Here is a 14,803-nt window from a genome sequence, read left to right on the forward strand (position 1 = left end):
CTGCCACAGACTTCCTACATGACCTTGAGCAAGTCTTTCTGTGCCTTTGGACAGCTAGCATGTCTAAAATGGGGACAATAATAGTTCCCTACCTCACAGGGCTGTTATTCAGAGAAACCTGTCAATGTTTGTGAGGTACTCATGAATTAAAGATATAATTAACACGGGGGAATAAAAAACTTGATTGATTTATTAAACAGGCTGTAAGGAGTTAAATAAAGTCTTTGATTATTTCTCCCTTCCACAAGCATGACTAGTATGTCTTATTAGGAGCTGCACATGTGGATATATCCTGAAGTGTGAAAACTGCTTCTGTTGTATGCTAAGTGATAAAAAAAAAAAAAAAAAAATCAGTGAAATCTAGCTTAGGCTGCATTGCTGCTGACCAAGGCACCAGGGGGCAGATTTCAGGAATGTGCTGATTAACCCCTTCCTCCCCATTTTCTAGTGTTTACACTTGTAAGCCCTTTACTAATGTCTCCAGCATCTAATGGAGGCCACCATATATAAGGTAAACTGGTCTGGAAATCATTTTTTTGGTGACAGAGTGGTGCTGCAGCCCATGGGCTTTCCTCCTCCTTAGTATGTGTATCAAGGACTCTCCCACTGCCTGGGAGGCAGGGATTCAAGGAATCAGAACAAGCTGCAGGTAGGAGGCTCAATTCACCATTGCTTTGTCCCTGGTGTCACCATTTACACCAGAGCCAAATGGATATAAAACCAGAATGACAATGTTTCACAGCCACTTTGCCCAGTGTCAGTGATTACACAATGGTGAGCCAGATCTATAGAGTTCTCAGGCACCCTTCATACACTGGCTTTCCTTTCTTTCACTCCATAGTTTCCTCCCTCTTTCCTATGCACATTCCATAGGCAGGAAGGTGGGCTTGGGCCTGATTCTCTCCTTAGTCCCTGTGTTAGCCAGGAGCAACTCCATAGCTGTAAATGAAGTAACACCGGTGCAAGGTACAGGAGTCTCAGAGCCTGACACAGAAGTGATTGGAAAAACTTCCGAATTTCAACATTTTTGATGATGAAAAATGGGACAAGTTTTCACATCAAATATTTCCACTAGGTCTAGCCTGGCTATTGCCTCTCAAGCATCCCTTGGGCTGGGAGTGAGTCATTAGGTTTCACTCTCCCGCAGCTGCTGAAGGAATCACCTCTGACCCATTCCCAGCACTTACCTGCTCACCTAATATACCAGAGCCTGAGATTAGGCTGAGACATGGGTCTGGTGTGTGGCATCTGAGCCAGTAGGGCTGGCTGTGAAATGCTTTATTTTATTGGATATTTTTTTCCTCTCCTAATATCAGGCTGCAAATGAAAACACCTTTTCAACCCTCGTATTATTTCCCTTATGGATGGCACCTTTAATGTGTGCTATTCATTGTTATAATGGCTGCACCTGTGTATAGCAAGAAAACTGGAACTGCAGCAGCTGTGGACTGTAATTGCAAAACATTATTTTCTGTTTCTCCCTGAAAGCTTTTTTTGTTGTTGTTGCTGAGAACGTCCGTTTATAATGATTGCAGACCTCTTTCTTTCCTCAGCGTACCCTATAACTAGCTGACACCCATTTTGAAACACAGGATTGCTTCAAAGACCCACATGTGTGTGGGTGCATACACAGACAGAGAGTGCACAATGACACGAAGTGTCTGGGGGATTCTTTGTGTGTGGTCAGTGGGAAGGTTAGAATTGTTCATGTTATCATCGCTGCTCTGAGCAATAGTCTTTATGCAGGTTGGCATGGCGGTGCAGCAATGATTAATTCATTCCTTCCTTAGATAATCTGCCCCTGGGCGTCTGCAGTACTATGCATCAATTTAGCACCTCCAGGCCCGGATTAGCGCAGTGCCGATGGGGCACGAATGTGTGTGTGTGTGTGTGTGTGTGTCCATACCAGGGGCTAAACAACTCCGAAAAAGAGAGCTTTTAAAAAGTGTACATTTTATTTTCAGTCATCTCAGCTATCATTTTATATTTAATCCACTGAGTTGGTGCTAGCTGGTTGATGTTTCACATTGTGCTTTATAAATCAACGGTGAAGCTAGGAATTCAAAATGTATATTGCCACTGACTGTTCTGTTACCTACCCCGAAACACACACACGCGTGAAGCTGGATTTAGAACTCTTGTCCTACTTCTTCCAATGCAAGCCTCTGCCACTTGAACTGAAAGGGAACTAAAAGTTGTAGGAGGTATAGCATCCTCTTTGTGGGCCAGCCACCACAGGGCAACATCATTCTCTCATCCATTTACACTGCATACATCCAGGACGTTACATCATCTACTTCAGTGGGTGCAGTGTGATGTGGAGAGCTAGCAGAGTAGCTGATTTGCGGGGGTGGGAATTGAGAACCTGCTAGCTACTCTAAGAAATGTTCCCCAAGGCAACAAAAAAATTGTATTCAGTTGCATATGCAGTAGCATGCCAGCCTACACTCAGGGTTTCAACAGAAAGGAAACAGAGTCAAGGCTCAAAGTGTGTGTGTTGTACCTTTTTGGGGTGTGACTAACAGAGAGCGTTGCTGAATAGGTGGATGATAAAAGTAAAAGAGAGGGTCCTAGCTATACTCATTTCTCTGCCATACACGCTTTGATCTATATTTCACAGGGCCCAACATAACCTTAATCTTCCAATCCTACATTTTGTTCCCCAACCTGAAGCCTAATCTGGATGAGGGCCATTCTGTCAGCTACAGACTGGAAGGGAGGCGTAATACAATATTATTTTATAGGTGCTGTGGTTCAGCGGCAGCAGCAGATGCTCAAGCTCATATATTTATTTAGGTGCTTACAGGACCCATCCCAGAAGTATCTGATCAGTTCTACTCTCACCAGTAGAAAGCACTACAAAGATATTCAAGGCTTCATAGAAAACAAGGAAAGTATGGGGAAATGTAGCCTAACAAAATCAGAATTGCATGTAGGAAGGAAACAAAAGATAGAAGAAACATGTCTCTCCTTGAAGGAAGGGGAAGACGTACTTATATTACTGTGAAATCTGGAACAGTTACTCTGGGCTGTAGGAAGTCTGAGATTGGAAAAAAAAATCAAAACCAGACATCTGGCCATCCTTGTCAGAGGGGATTAAATATTTTCCTAATGAAGGGCTCACGTAATTGGGTCAAAGTACTCCGTATTATACTATTACTATTATTATTTATTAGTAGTATCATTATTTTTCTAATTAATACTTTGATGCTGTCTGGGTAAAAGATATCTGTAAAATATTGATGTTGTGCAGGCATAATTAAAAAACAGGCCACAGCAAACCTGCATCTGTACTAATCAATGTAAATTGGACTACGTGTTCCCTGATACAATTCTAGATGCTGCTGCTATGCGGGTAGTCCAGGAGGTGGCAGTACTTCCTAAAGAATTTTGAAGAGTACTAAAATTCAGAAACAAAATGACAAGATACAGTTAAAAAATAATAAAGGCAGAGCATGGGACCCCATTTTTTGTTTCTTATTCCTGTTCTGACAGATAAAATAAAGAGTTTTCATCTTTCTATTTAGCAGAACGTCAGCCCAGTAACATATTAGATATAACATGTATTTAAATGTCTTAGAGTTGCAAACGGGCAGGGAGATAAAATACAATCAATCTATTTCTTGGAGGGTGTTGTGAAATGGTATTTATAATACTTCACTTTAAGTCTAGGCTTGTTTACTGGGGCTACTGTGTGTGTTTCTGTAAACTCCTCCAGTCACAGAGATTGTTTAGCTTCATGTAAACCTCATGGTATTTTTTGTGGAAAGGGTTGGTTTTTTGTTTGTTTGTTTTTTGGTGAATTTTGGGTGCTTTTTTTGTCCCTTACTGTTTTGTTTGTGCAGTCAAGGTTAAAAAGAAAGCTTAAAGGGGGTAGAGGCATTTTAATAAGATGAAGCAGAAAAAAAGAGAACAGTGAAGATTGTCTAGATTACAAGACACATCTGAATGCTTCATTCAAGCAATACTCGAATGCCAAGGCTATATTTGAGTTCCTATTCAACAGCACTGGAAAACGTTAGTGTATCGGAATTTTTTTCTAAGATTGTTTACCTGGAAGTTTCCTGCATTTCAGTGTTTCTGTGTGTGTGTGTGAAACTTGTACGTGTGAAAGTGAAATGCTGATGGCATCAGATAATGGTATCTGGCATAATGTGAGTGGGGGCTGTGAAATCTCCTCTGCACACCTATGATGATGCCCTAATTTCTGATTAAAAGAAAAGGAGTACTTGTGGCACCTTAGAGACTAACAAATTTATTTGAGCATAAGCTTATGTGATTCTTACCTTAGTGTCAGGTCTGTTGGTAACGCAAACATGGTAAATTCTGCTCCAGAAGGTTTCTTGAGGATGACAAACATCTGTGAGAGACAAGATTGAAAGGCCGCCTTGCCACCTAACCTACATTTAATATAGTCTCTTTTTTCTCCCTGCTGAATGTAGCCCTGAAGACTAAAGCCCTCTATTTATTCTCAAAGCCAGCATAGTAGCAATAGAAGCTCCCTCACACTGCATGGCAAATATGTGTCCTGGAGGGCACACAGCTGGTGACAAGAGAGTAGTTTAGTCTTCCTGATCATTGATTCCTGGACCGCTTTGCTGAGACCACAAACAAGGATTCCAGTTCGTGTCATTGTAATGGTGGCCTAACGATATGGTTACCTGACAAGAGTCATGAACTGGACTGAGGCCACCCATTGTTTCCATACAGGTCACTGACCAGCCATCAGAAGGCAATGGCTTTTTGTCACTAGCATTGTAGGTTGAACTCATATCAGAGGTTCAGAGATGAAAGGTTCCATCCCCATATCAGTCATTACCAATCCCCTGACTCTCCAGTCTTCTCTTAGAACATTTTGTAAAATAATCTAAATTTAAATAATCAGAACAATGCTAAGAAATTCTGATTTGGGTTGAGAAACTTACTCATCTGAATTTCAGAAGCTGAATTTAGCCCCTCAACTTTTACCATGATTGCTCATGTTTCTCAGGGATATATAATATTTAAATTAAGAAAATATTTTGTTTACCATGCAGAAGTTTGGGATTTAAAGTATTTCTTGATTGGGGGTAGTCATACTGAGCTATGGCAAAAGCAGCAGGTGTGAGCTGGCTCTGTCTCTCCATGTTATATTTTGCTCAGCAGTTTGTGTGTCCTATGAACAGCGAAGTGGGGATTGCTGATAGGAAGCAGAGACGGGTGAGCAGTTGGTTGAACAACAGCAATGATTGTTAAATCAAGCAGATTGTTTCTAGTTGATAACAGAAGAAGAACGTGGCTCTTATTTCTCATTAGAATCTCCTGATTGTTATGCTGTGTCTAATGGCTGCCAAAGTCAACAATGTCAACTGCTGGTGTAGCCCTAAACTGGAGGAAACTGTCTGAGGGGATTAGTCCCATAGATACATTAAAATTGGTGGCTGTATCTTAGTCTTATTTGTCACACAATACTTATTTACTCTTGTTTATCCTGTGTTTCTGCTACACAGTGAGACAGGTTTGTATTCTGGATAGTAGCCAGGAAATGTGGGTGGGATTTGTACACACATGAAATTCATCTGTAGTTTCAGATGGGGTGCGAAGGTTTTTGTATTGATGTTATTGTATGAAATATGATAGACGAATGAAGGAGCACATATTATACTTCACTCCCATAACTTTTTTCTACACTGGGAAAAGTATATTGCAGAAAGAGAGGGCCAGATTCAGTCCTGGGTTAATTCCATTGTCCTTAGCGATGGATTCACTCTGAAATGACTTTGTATTACATTGCCTGGAAGCCTACTTAATCCCCTGGAAATTACACAGAACAATTTTAAAAGGCAGAGGGACTACACTGGGTTCAGAATTTAATAATGGTATGGAAGTTTTCATCTCCAAGCAGAGGTCTACAGAGGCCTATCTGGATCCCAGCCCAACCGACCCAAGCCAAAGAGGGTGAGCCATTTTCTGACCCGACCCCGATCCTTCCCCGCCAACCCTGTCAGTGCTGCCGCCTCCTCCCCCTGGGGTTGGCGTAGTGGTGGCTGTGTGCCTCACGTCCATGGTCCATCACCCCCTGCTGCTCTGTGTGTGTGGTGTGCAGAGCGAAAGGCACTGTGACTCACTGACACGTGCACCCTGCAGCACAGCAAGGTGGCAGGGGCTGGCAGGAGTGGGGCAAGCGGCCACTGCCATGTCGACCACACGGGCTGGAGAAGGTAAGAAGAGTCAAAGCGAGCCCAGCTTGAGAGCATCAGGTTGTTTTCCGACCCAAAGCCAACACCTGTAGTCAGGGCCTGTCAGGTTGCAAGACTCTACAATCAAGTCACTGGTCCAAAAATAGCTCAGGATGCTTATATAGTTATTACCACCTGTTGGCTGGATGTGAAATGAGTTGATAGTCTCCAGTCCGGTTTCTATTGGACAGGTGTCCATACCACCTGCCACTATAAGTGACATGCTCGTTAATCTTTAGAGAGACAAGACATTGGATGGATCATGGAAACTGAATTTTCTTCTCATCTAACCCTGATCTGCACAACAAGAAAAACAGAGCTGGACCAAAAATGGGAAAATGATTTTGTGAAAAACTTTGAAATTTTGATATTATTTCCAATTTTACAAGGTTCAAAATGGTCTATTTTTCCATTTTCTTTTGAATTTGCCACAATATTTTTTTCTGAAATTTGTATCAAAATCATTTTTTAAATTTTCCATTTACTGAAAACCCAGAGTTCAGTAAGCAAAAATTTACAGTAACAATTATAGTAAAAATATAGTGGGAAAGTTTGCAAAAATTGGAAAATTTTGATAAAAATCTAAAATTTTTAATGAAAAACTTTGAATTTTTTAGAAAAAGGCAATTTTTCAACTTAAAAAACCTTCAAGTATTACAGGTAGCTTGAAAGGTCTGTACAATGTTTTTGTCTATACACAACACCCACCCAGAGTGTTTTGTACATGTTGTAGATACTGGTTGATTGCAACATTGAGGATGAAATCTTTTGCTGAAGTCCAGTGGCCTCTCTCTCTCTCTCTATATATATATATGAATCCTTACTGGGTAGTATTTATAATTTTGTATTACAGTAGCCCCAGAGATCCAGCCAAGATCAGCTCCCTGTTGTGATTGATGTTATACAGACACATAGCAAGAGACAGTCCCTGGCCTGAAGAGTTCATAAGCTATGCAGACAAGACCATCAAAAGATGGGAAGGAAAACAGAGGCCCAGAAAGGTGAAGAGATTTGTCCAAGGTCAGACATCAAGTCAGTGGCAGAGCTGGGAACAGAATCCAGGTCTCCTGAGCCCAGTCCAGTGCCCTGTTCTAGTCTAGTCACACCTGAATCTTATTGAGGAATTGCCATCACGGATCAGAACAGCTGGTCCTGCCTCCAACACTAGGCAGTCCCAGATGCAAAACCTTCTGCAATAGGCAATTCTGAAATAGCCTACCCCAGGGAAAATTTCTTCCTAACCCATTAGTTAAAGGTTGGCTTGTGCCCTGAAGCATGAGTGTTCGTATCCCTTTCATTCCCACACTCCAATTTTTACTATTTTAACTCTTGATGTTCTTGTTCTCCAGACCTGTTTGTGCTGTCTCTGTCCAATTTAAATCATAAAGCTCCTCAGGGCAGGAACCTTGTCTTCCTATATTTGTAAATTACCATGTACCTGTATGGAACTATATCAATAATTAATAAAATAACGTGTTCTGGTCTTTACTGGACATCTCCCTTCTTCCTTTCTTCTCAGTGTGGTTCGCTCTCATTAAGTAGGCCGCAAATTTGCCTTTCACATATTTAAAACTAAACCAAAGTCACGTTCAAACAGAGGTCAGAATGTAGAGACCTTGTTCTGAATGTGAACTTCTGCTTTCAGCAGCCCTGTTGGTTCCTGCCACTGCAGGGCCTCACATCACATGCTGGCTGTGAGGGTCAGACTGTAAATTGTTATGAGTCAGCATAGTTCCACTGACTTCAATGGAGCTATGCTGATTTATGCCAGCTAAGGATTTGTCCACATGGATCTCCTTTTCCAAGCTTGTATTTCTGGATCATTGTGATCTTTTAGCACTGATTATCATGGATCTTTAGAGCCTTGATCTTCAAGGTCTGCTAACAGCTCCACAGAGTGCTGGTAAATAGGATTTTTACAAGCACCTACAGAAAATCTCTTCAGAAATATGCTCCAGAAAGGTTATTGCAAGTAGTAAAGATGTGTGAGCCTGCGAGCGAGGCAGTTTCTTGAATTGCTTCAAAAGCTGGGTCACATCAAGTTACCCGGGACTTGGGTTCATAATCTTGATTGCATCATAAGTGCAAATGGCTTTTGTGGTTTCATCCTAGTACCTCCAGGTGGCTTGTTCACACTTCCCTAAACCCCCCTGGCATAGTGAACAATTACTGCTCAGGAGAGTCAGTAGCATTGTGTGTAGCATTGAAAGTCAAATTGCATAGGCCTTGCCTGATCCGTACCTGGCTCTAGCCAAGTTATCTGACTGTCTAGGTAATTGTATAACCCCTGTAAAATGTAGGAGCCCCCATCAGACTCCAAATTAAACCTCTATGTGTGTTGTAAAGACAAAAAGCCACTCCTCTTTTGTTCTGACTTTACTGATAAAACTGTATGTAAAACAAAATCCAACATGAACACCAGCCTAACCCTGTTCCTTGTGATTAAGGGTACTCTTCACTGCAGTTAAATGTGGGTGATCAGCACCATGTGAGCACATGGGTTGTCCTACCTTGGGTGTGAACAGCAGTACTGCAAGGCCATAGCTAAGGGTGTCCACTCAACTACATCTATGCTGGTGCTGCACTTACATGTGTGTGTCTCTGGGACATCTGGGGGTATAGCACTGCGGTATGGTCCTTAGCACTGCAGAACACCGAACCGCTCTACGATCCTTTCCCAGTGAATTATGGGGAAATTTATCTGTCCTGTTGGGCACGGGAGGGGAATTGTAGGAAGGCAATGGAGGACAATCAGTATACAAGTGGTTTAGCTGCACTGCAAAGTGGATGGGTCACCAGCCTAAGGGTAAGCATCACTTGGGCTTTCGGCCTATTCTTCAGGCCGGGCCAGCTAAATCAGGTAATGCTCCACTGTTGTGCTTTCTAACACAGGCAGCCAACAGTGGCTTCTCCTGAGTATGCTGCAGTCTCTGTGCTTCAGGAACTCAGAATGAGACCAAGGATATAAAATTTGAACCATAGCTCTCTTTATGAGTTACATAACAAGATGACTCCTACAGACTCTGAGCATGCAAACCCTGAGTATGTCGGCACAGTCTGTAGGAGCCATCTTGACATGGAACTAATCTAGAGAGTCGTGGTTTGAAATGTATGGCCCTGGTTTCTTTCTGAGTTCCTGAAGCACAGAGGCTGCAGCATACTAATGAGAAGACACTCTTGGCTGCTGTGTTAGACAGCAAGATGTGGTGTCAAAAGTGACCACATTATGCATGAGGCAAGTGGCAGCTGCTTTGCCAGGGGCACAATGCGTCAGTGAATGGTGCAAACTGCAACACGTGACACAGACAAGAAACTGCAGTCAACAGACCAGCCGGAACCCAGCCAAAGGAACAGAGCAGTGAGACACAGGACACCGTAAGTAGCACACACAAATGAAACCCAAAGTAAAACAGTTAAACTAGAATACAGCATTAAAAGAAAAATAAATGGGAACATGGCTAAGCCACCCCCACCTTTATCTTTAGTTCGTAATTCTGCTGAGAACTGGAGATGGGAGCAATGCTTCCACATCTACATGAAAGCCTCAGGAGCAGAGAAAAACAGATCACTTAAAAGTAGCCATTTTACTGTACACATTACACATGACTAATTTTAAAGAGACAGTACCACAACCACTGCACTCAGGTCTTGAGTGGACAGGAGCTGGGTTAAAGGCTACACCCAAGTAAGAGCTGAGGTTAACGCTGAAGTGAAGACATACTTTTTCTGTCTGTCTTGGTGCCCAGCTCTCTTTAGCCAAGGGCTACACACTTCTTATAGCCAGAATGGAGTTTAATGAGCCACACCTGCCTCAAAGAACCATGCCAAAGGGTTCTAACATCTACTGACAGAGTGGAGCAATGGGGAAACCCTGCCACCCTGTTACAGTGCCCATCATCTTAGCAGTGGGTGTGAAAAGAACTTCCTGAAGGAAAGCAAAGAAAAAAAAGAGTTTGCTTTTCGTTCTGAATGCGGTAAGGTTTGACGTCGTTTTGTCTACTGCAATCACAGGCCTCCCTCGTTGACTGACAGTGGAATGGTACTGTCATGGGAAGTGAGAATCACAGAGGGAGAGGTGATCTCTCAGGTGGGTGGGGATTAATCCCATAAATGACAGAGACCTTGAACTAGTTTTTGTATTCAGTGGGGAGCTTGTGCAAAGAGTGGAGCGCTGGCATGATGTTAAGGCCTGTGTTGCTAAGAAGATGGACTGTTGTATTTTGCACTGGTTGGAACTTTTTCAGGATGTGTGGTGTCATTCTTACAAATAAGGACGTGGGAGTATAATAGATTCTTCACTTTCATGTGCACCAAATTCCCCCACAGTCTGAGCAATAAATAAAGCCTTACTTTTAATAAATTATAAGTGCTTTGTTTTGTAAGCCCCGAGGCTCCTTGTTTACTCGTTTTTTCTGAGCTACCAGTGCTGAATCAAAACTCCACCGAGACATTGACAGACCATAAAGGCACAAGTAGGTAAGGAACAGGAGAGGAAGATTACTGAGGCTGAACAAGCGTCCTTAGCAGCTCTCTAATGCTCTCCAGCTGTCCAGCGATCTGGAAGTATGTATGTGAGAACAGCACAAAGCCATTCTAATTTAATTCCTCCAGAGAGGAACCACTCCTTCTGTTACTGTGAGATCCAGAAAGCCTTCTCCTTATACTGGGTCAGCTGGAAGTGTGCAGATGTTCTCAGCTTTCGTGGTCCATGCAGGATTGTATTACTGGACATTCAAATAAGTCTCTTTGTCAAGGGACAGTTTCCCAGTGACAAGGCTGTACTTCACACAGTTACATCCCCAGTGATCTCCTCCTCTTTCCACACTTCTTGTCCTATGCTGAGCTGAATAGTGAAGATAATGATCCTCATCTATATCAGGTAAGGTCTCAACACACTCTGGAATTGTCTTCATTGGACTTTGAAGATGTATTTATTTTCATTTCTCCTACATTTGCAGGGTGGTTTGTTGCAATGGTACTGAGGTTTCTGTTTTTAGTGTACCAGAATGGAGATTTTCATTTTATCTCCTTAACCTTATTTCCCCCTTTCTTCTTCCTCTTCTCTTCATTTGTTTCTAATATTTACCCAGACACCAAGTAGAACCAGATACAGTTTATAACCTGGGATTAGTCCAGTGACTGTCAAAGATGAAAATGTATCAGCTAAGGAAGTATGCTGCAGTAGGGTTGCTTTGCAATATAACTTTTTCAAGTGTATGGGTCAAATACTAATCTCACTGGTGTTTTGCCATTTCGTCCAGCCTATTTGCATTTGGGGAGGGTATCCACCTAGGATAAAAGGCCTGCCCCTCAATCAAGGCAGGGGCCACAGAGCCCAGAAAACAACTGATTTCATAGGATAACAAATGATAAATAGGAATGCGAGTGGGGGGGTCAAAAGTTTAAAATGAGGGAATTAGATGTGGACACTGAGCAGAGCCATTTCCTCCAGTGAGGCCATGATCTGGCCCTAGGAATCCACTTGAAACAGTTGAGAAAAAGAGCCCGAAGTGGATTTCTGCATGAAATAAAATGTGTATTCTGGCTTGGCACTTTCCTGCAACGTCTGACCTGATATGGTAAAGAATGAACAGTGCTTCAGTTCCAGCCTCCATTGAGTCTCTGCTTCAGCTTGAGATTTTCAAAGGAGCTTAAGAAAGATAGGTGCCCAGCTTTCATTGAAAGTCAATAGGAGATGGGTGTCCCGCTCCCATTTGTGGTTTTGAAAATCTCCCCCTTAAGTCTTTTCCAATACCGCCTAGCAGTGTTAGAGGCAGAAAGAAGGCAAAAAGAAAGTTTACTTCCCCTCTGTAGATCTTGGGTAAAGGATTTCTGAAAAGGCCTGATTTTCAGAGCCATTCACAGCTACAGTAATGTCAATGGAAACTGTTGGCACTCAGCATTCTCTGAGAATCTGGCCTTCTCTATTTCTGATGGTTGATGTAAGATCTGTAATAATAAGATAGGGGCACTGAAGCGATCCACTCTAAGAAAAATAATAATAAACAGGATGCCTACTGTGTCAGTATGTAAGTTTACTGAATAATTCTGAAGTGACTGCTTTGCCTTTTTTCTCCTGTTACCGTTGCTTATTCTGGATCTATTGTTCTTATGCTGTGCATGACTCAAAAAAATTAATTTATATTACACAATTTACTGTGAGTCACTGACAATATCTATTTTTGGGAAAGGGATCACTGTACAGAAGTTTTCATAAGACTGATATTTCCAAGTTTATTGCTCTCTGCATCAAGACAGATGTCTTCTCCTCTTATGTATCCCCTAGGTCCATATTTTTGTTCTGTGTTTGCACACCATCCATCGTGGGGGGGGGGGGGAGGTCCTGATCCATGACTAAGGGCTGGTCTATACTACTGTGGTAAATCGATCTAACTTACGCAACTTCAGTTACGTGAATAATGTAACTGAATTCGAAGTAGTTAGATCCACTTACTGTGGTGGCTACGTTGCGCTGTGTTGATGGGAGAGTGTCCCCCGTCGACTTCCCTTATGCTTCTCGGGGAGGTAGAGTACATAAATGGATGGCAGAGTGCTCTCCCATCGATTTAGCGTGTCTTCACCAGACCCACTAAATCGACACTCGCTCGATTGCAGTAGTGCCGATCTGCCGGTAAGTGTAGACATGCCCAAAGGCTCCGAGGCAGTACGGTAATATAAATAATTATAAATAATAATGCTTCCCTCTTCTGGGAAATGCAAGGAGGTGCAAAGCAGAGTAATATAGACTGAATACCCTAAAAGCTGCCAAGACTCTACTTAGTTATCATTCTGCTGCAGCTCAGGAGAGCCGTGAACAGCCACAGAGTCATTACAGTTGCCCATCTGCAGACGTAGGAAGTTTATTTTTAAATATATACCAGAGAAAAGGATTTTTTAATGAAAGCTGAGCTTCTGCAGAAGTTGATGGCATGAAAAAATGCCCTTGACATGTGGCTTTTTTAAGCCCCGCTTATACACCCAGAGTGCTGAGACCTCATAACATTGTGCCCACAATTTCTTATCTTTCCCCTAACTAGTTCTTCCCCTGACAAAATTGAAATAAAGGATTCCTTCACTAGAGGAAACCCCACAGTGTAAATTCCCCTTCTCAACCAAGGTAACTGCATTCTGACTTTTTTTTCCCCTTAGCGAAACAGCAACAGTATTTTCAGTCCCCAAACAAACAAACGTATATATGTGTACATGTATATAAAGAGAAGCGTCTGCCAAGCTCTTCAGCTGTTTTAGAGATGGTGTTAACATGTTTGCTTCTATAGACAGGTTTATAGACTTGTTTCCCATCAATGAGCAGCCCTGCCTGCATTAATTCTTCCCACTGAAACTAATGAGTCTGAGGATGGATCTGACTGCATGGCTTTCAAGGGAATTCATTCTGTATCTTTCATGTTAGCGATATCTGTGAAAAACAGGAAACTGTTTTCCCATCTCATTCACATAATAGATAAGATGAGAAATTAGCTGCTCAATGAGCATCCTGGGGGCTGTTCATTTTGTCACAATAAATAAGACTCTGCTGCTGCCTCGTGTGTGTGTGTATGTGTGTATATGTGTGTGTGTGTGTACGTACACACACACAGTCTTTCCAGCTGAGAGTCGCTCTGCCTCATTGCTACAGATTCTCATGGAAAAAAAAAAGGTTTTCCCTGTGTAACTTTTTCTCTGTCAGTTTTAATTGCTAGACGATTGCAAAGCCATTTGAACTTTCCGGGGCCATATGTGGTGCTGTAGCTATGCAAGCAATCAAATATAGTAGAACCTCAGAGTTACGAACTGAACGGTCAAGCACATAGCTTGTTTGGAACCGGAAGTATGCCATGAGGCAGTAGAGACCAAAAAAAAAAAGGAGCAAATACTGTACAGTACAGTACTGTGTTAAATGTAAACTACTAAAAAAAAAGGGAAAGTTTAAAAAAAGATTTGACAAAGTAAAGAAATTGTTTCTGTGCTTGTTTCATTTAAATTAAGATGGTTAAAAGCAGCATTTTTCTTCTGCACAGTAAAGTTTCAAAGCCGTATGGCATCAATGTTCAGTTGTAAACTTTTGAAAAAACCACCATAACGTTTTGTTCGGAGTTACAGAACATTTCAGAGTTACGAACAACCTCCATTCCCGACATGTTCATAACTCTGAGGTTCTGTTGTAGATAACTTTTGGACAGTTACAGGTAATGGGCAGGATTTTCAAAAGTGCCTAAGTGAGTTTGGAGGACAAGTCCCATTGTCCCAAGTGCTTTTGAAAATCCCATCCAGTAAACTTTACCTCTCTGTATAGCCAATGTCTACTGTCTGTAGCCTAGTGAAGAGATCGAGAGTTTCTTTGGGTCTGATTGTGCAAGCTTTACTCAGGCGAGTAATCCCAATTTTACTCACCTGGGTAATCCTAGTGATCTCAATGGGACTGCCAGCAAGAGTAATTGCTCCCCTACCTCAATAAGGATTGCACAACTGGCTCCTTGGTATGTGCTGGGCGCAGTACCGATTCCACTAATGGCAATGCCCAAACTCCTAGTGACTTCAGTGGGAGCAGGATTGGGCCTATTGTCGTAATTATGTGTAGCTGACTG

The sequence above is a fragment of the Eretmochelys imbricata genome, chromosome 2 (genome assembly GCF_965152235.1).
Source record: "Eretmochelys imbricata isolate rEreImb1 chromosome 2, rEreImb1.hap1, whole genome shotgun sequence".
Lineage (NCBI taxonomy): Eukaryota > Metazoa > Chordata > Testudines > Cheloniidae > Eretmochelys > Eretmochelys imbricata.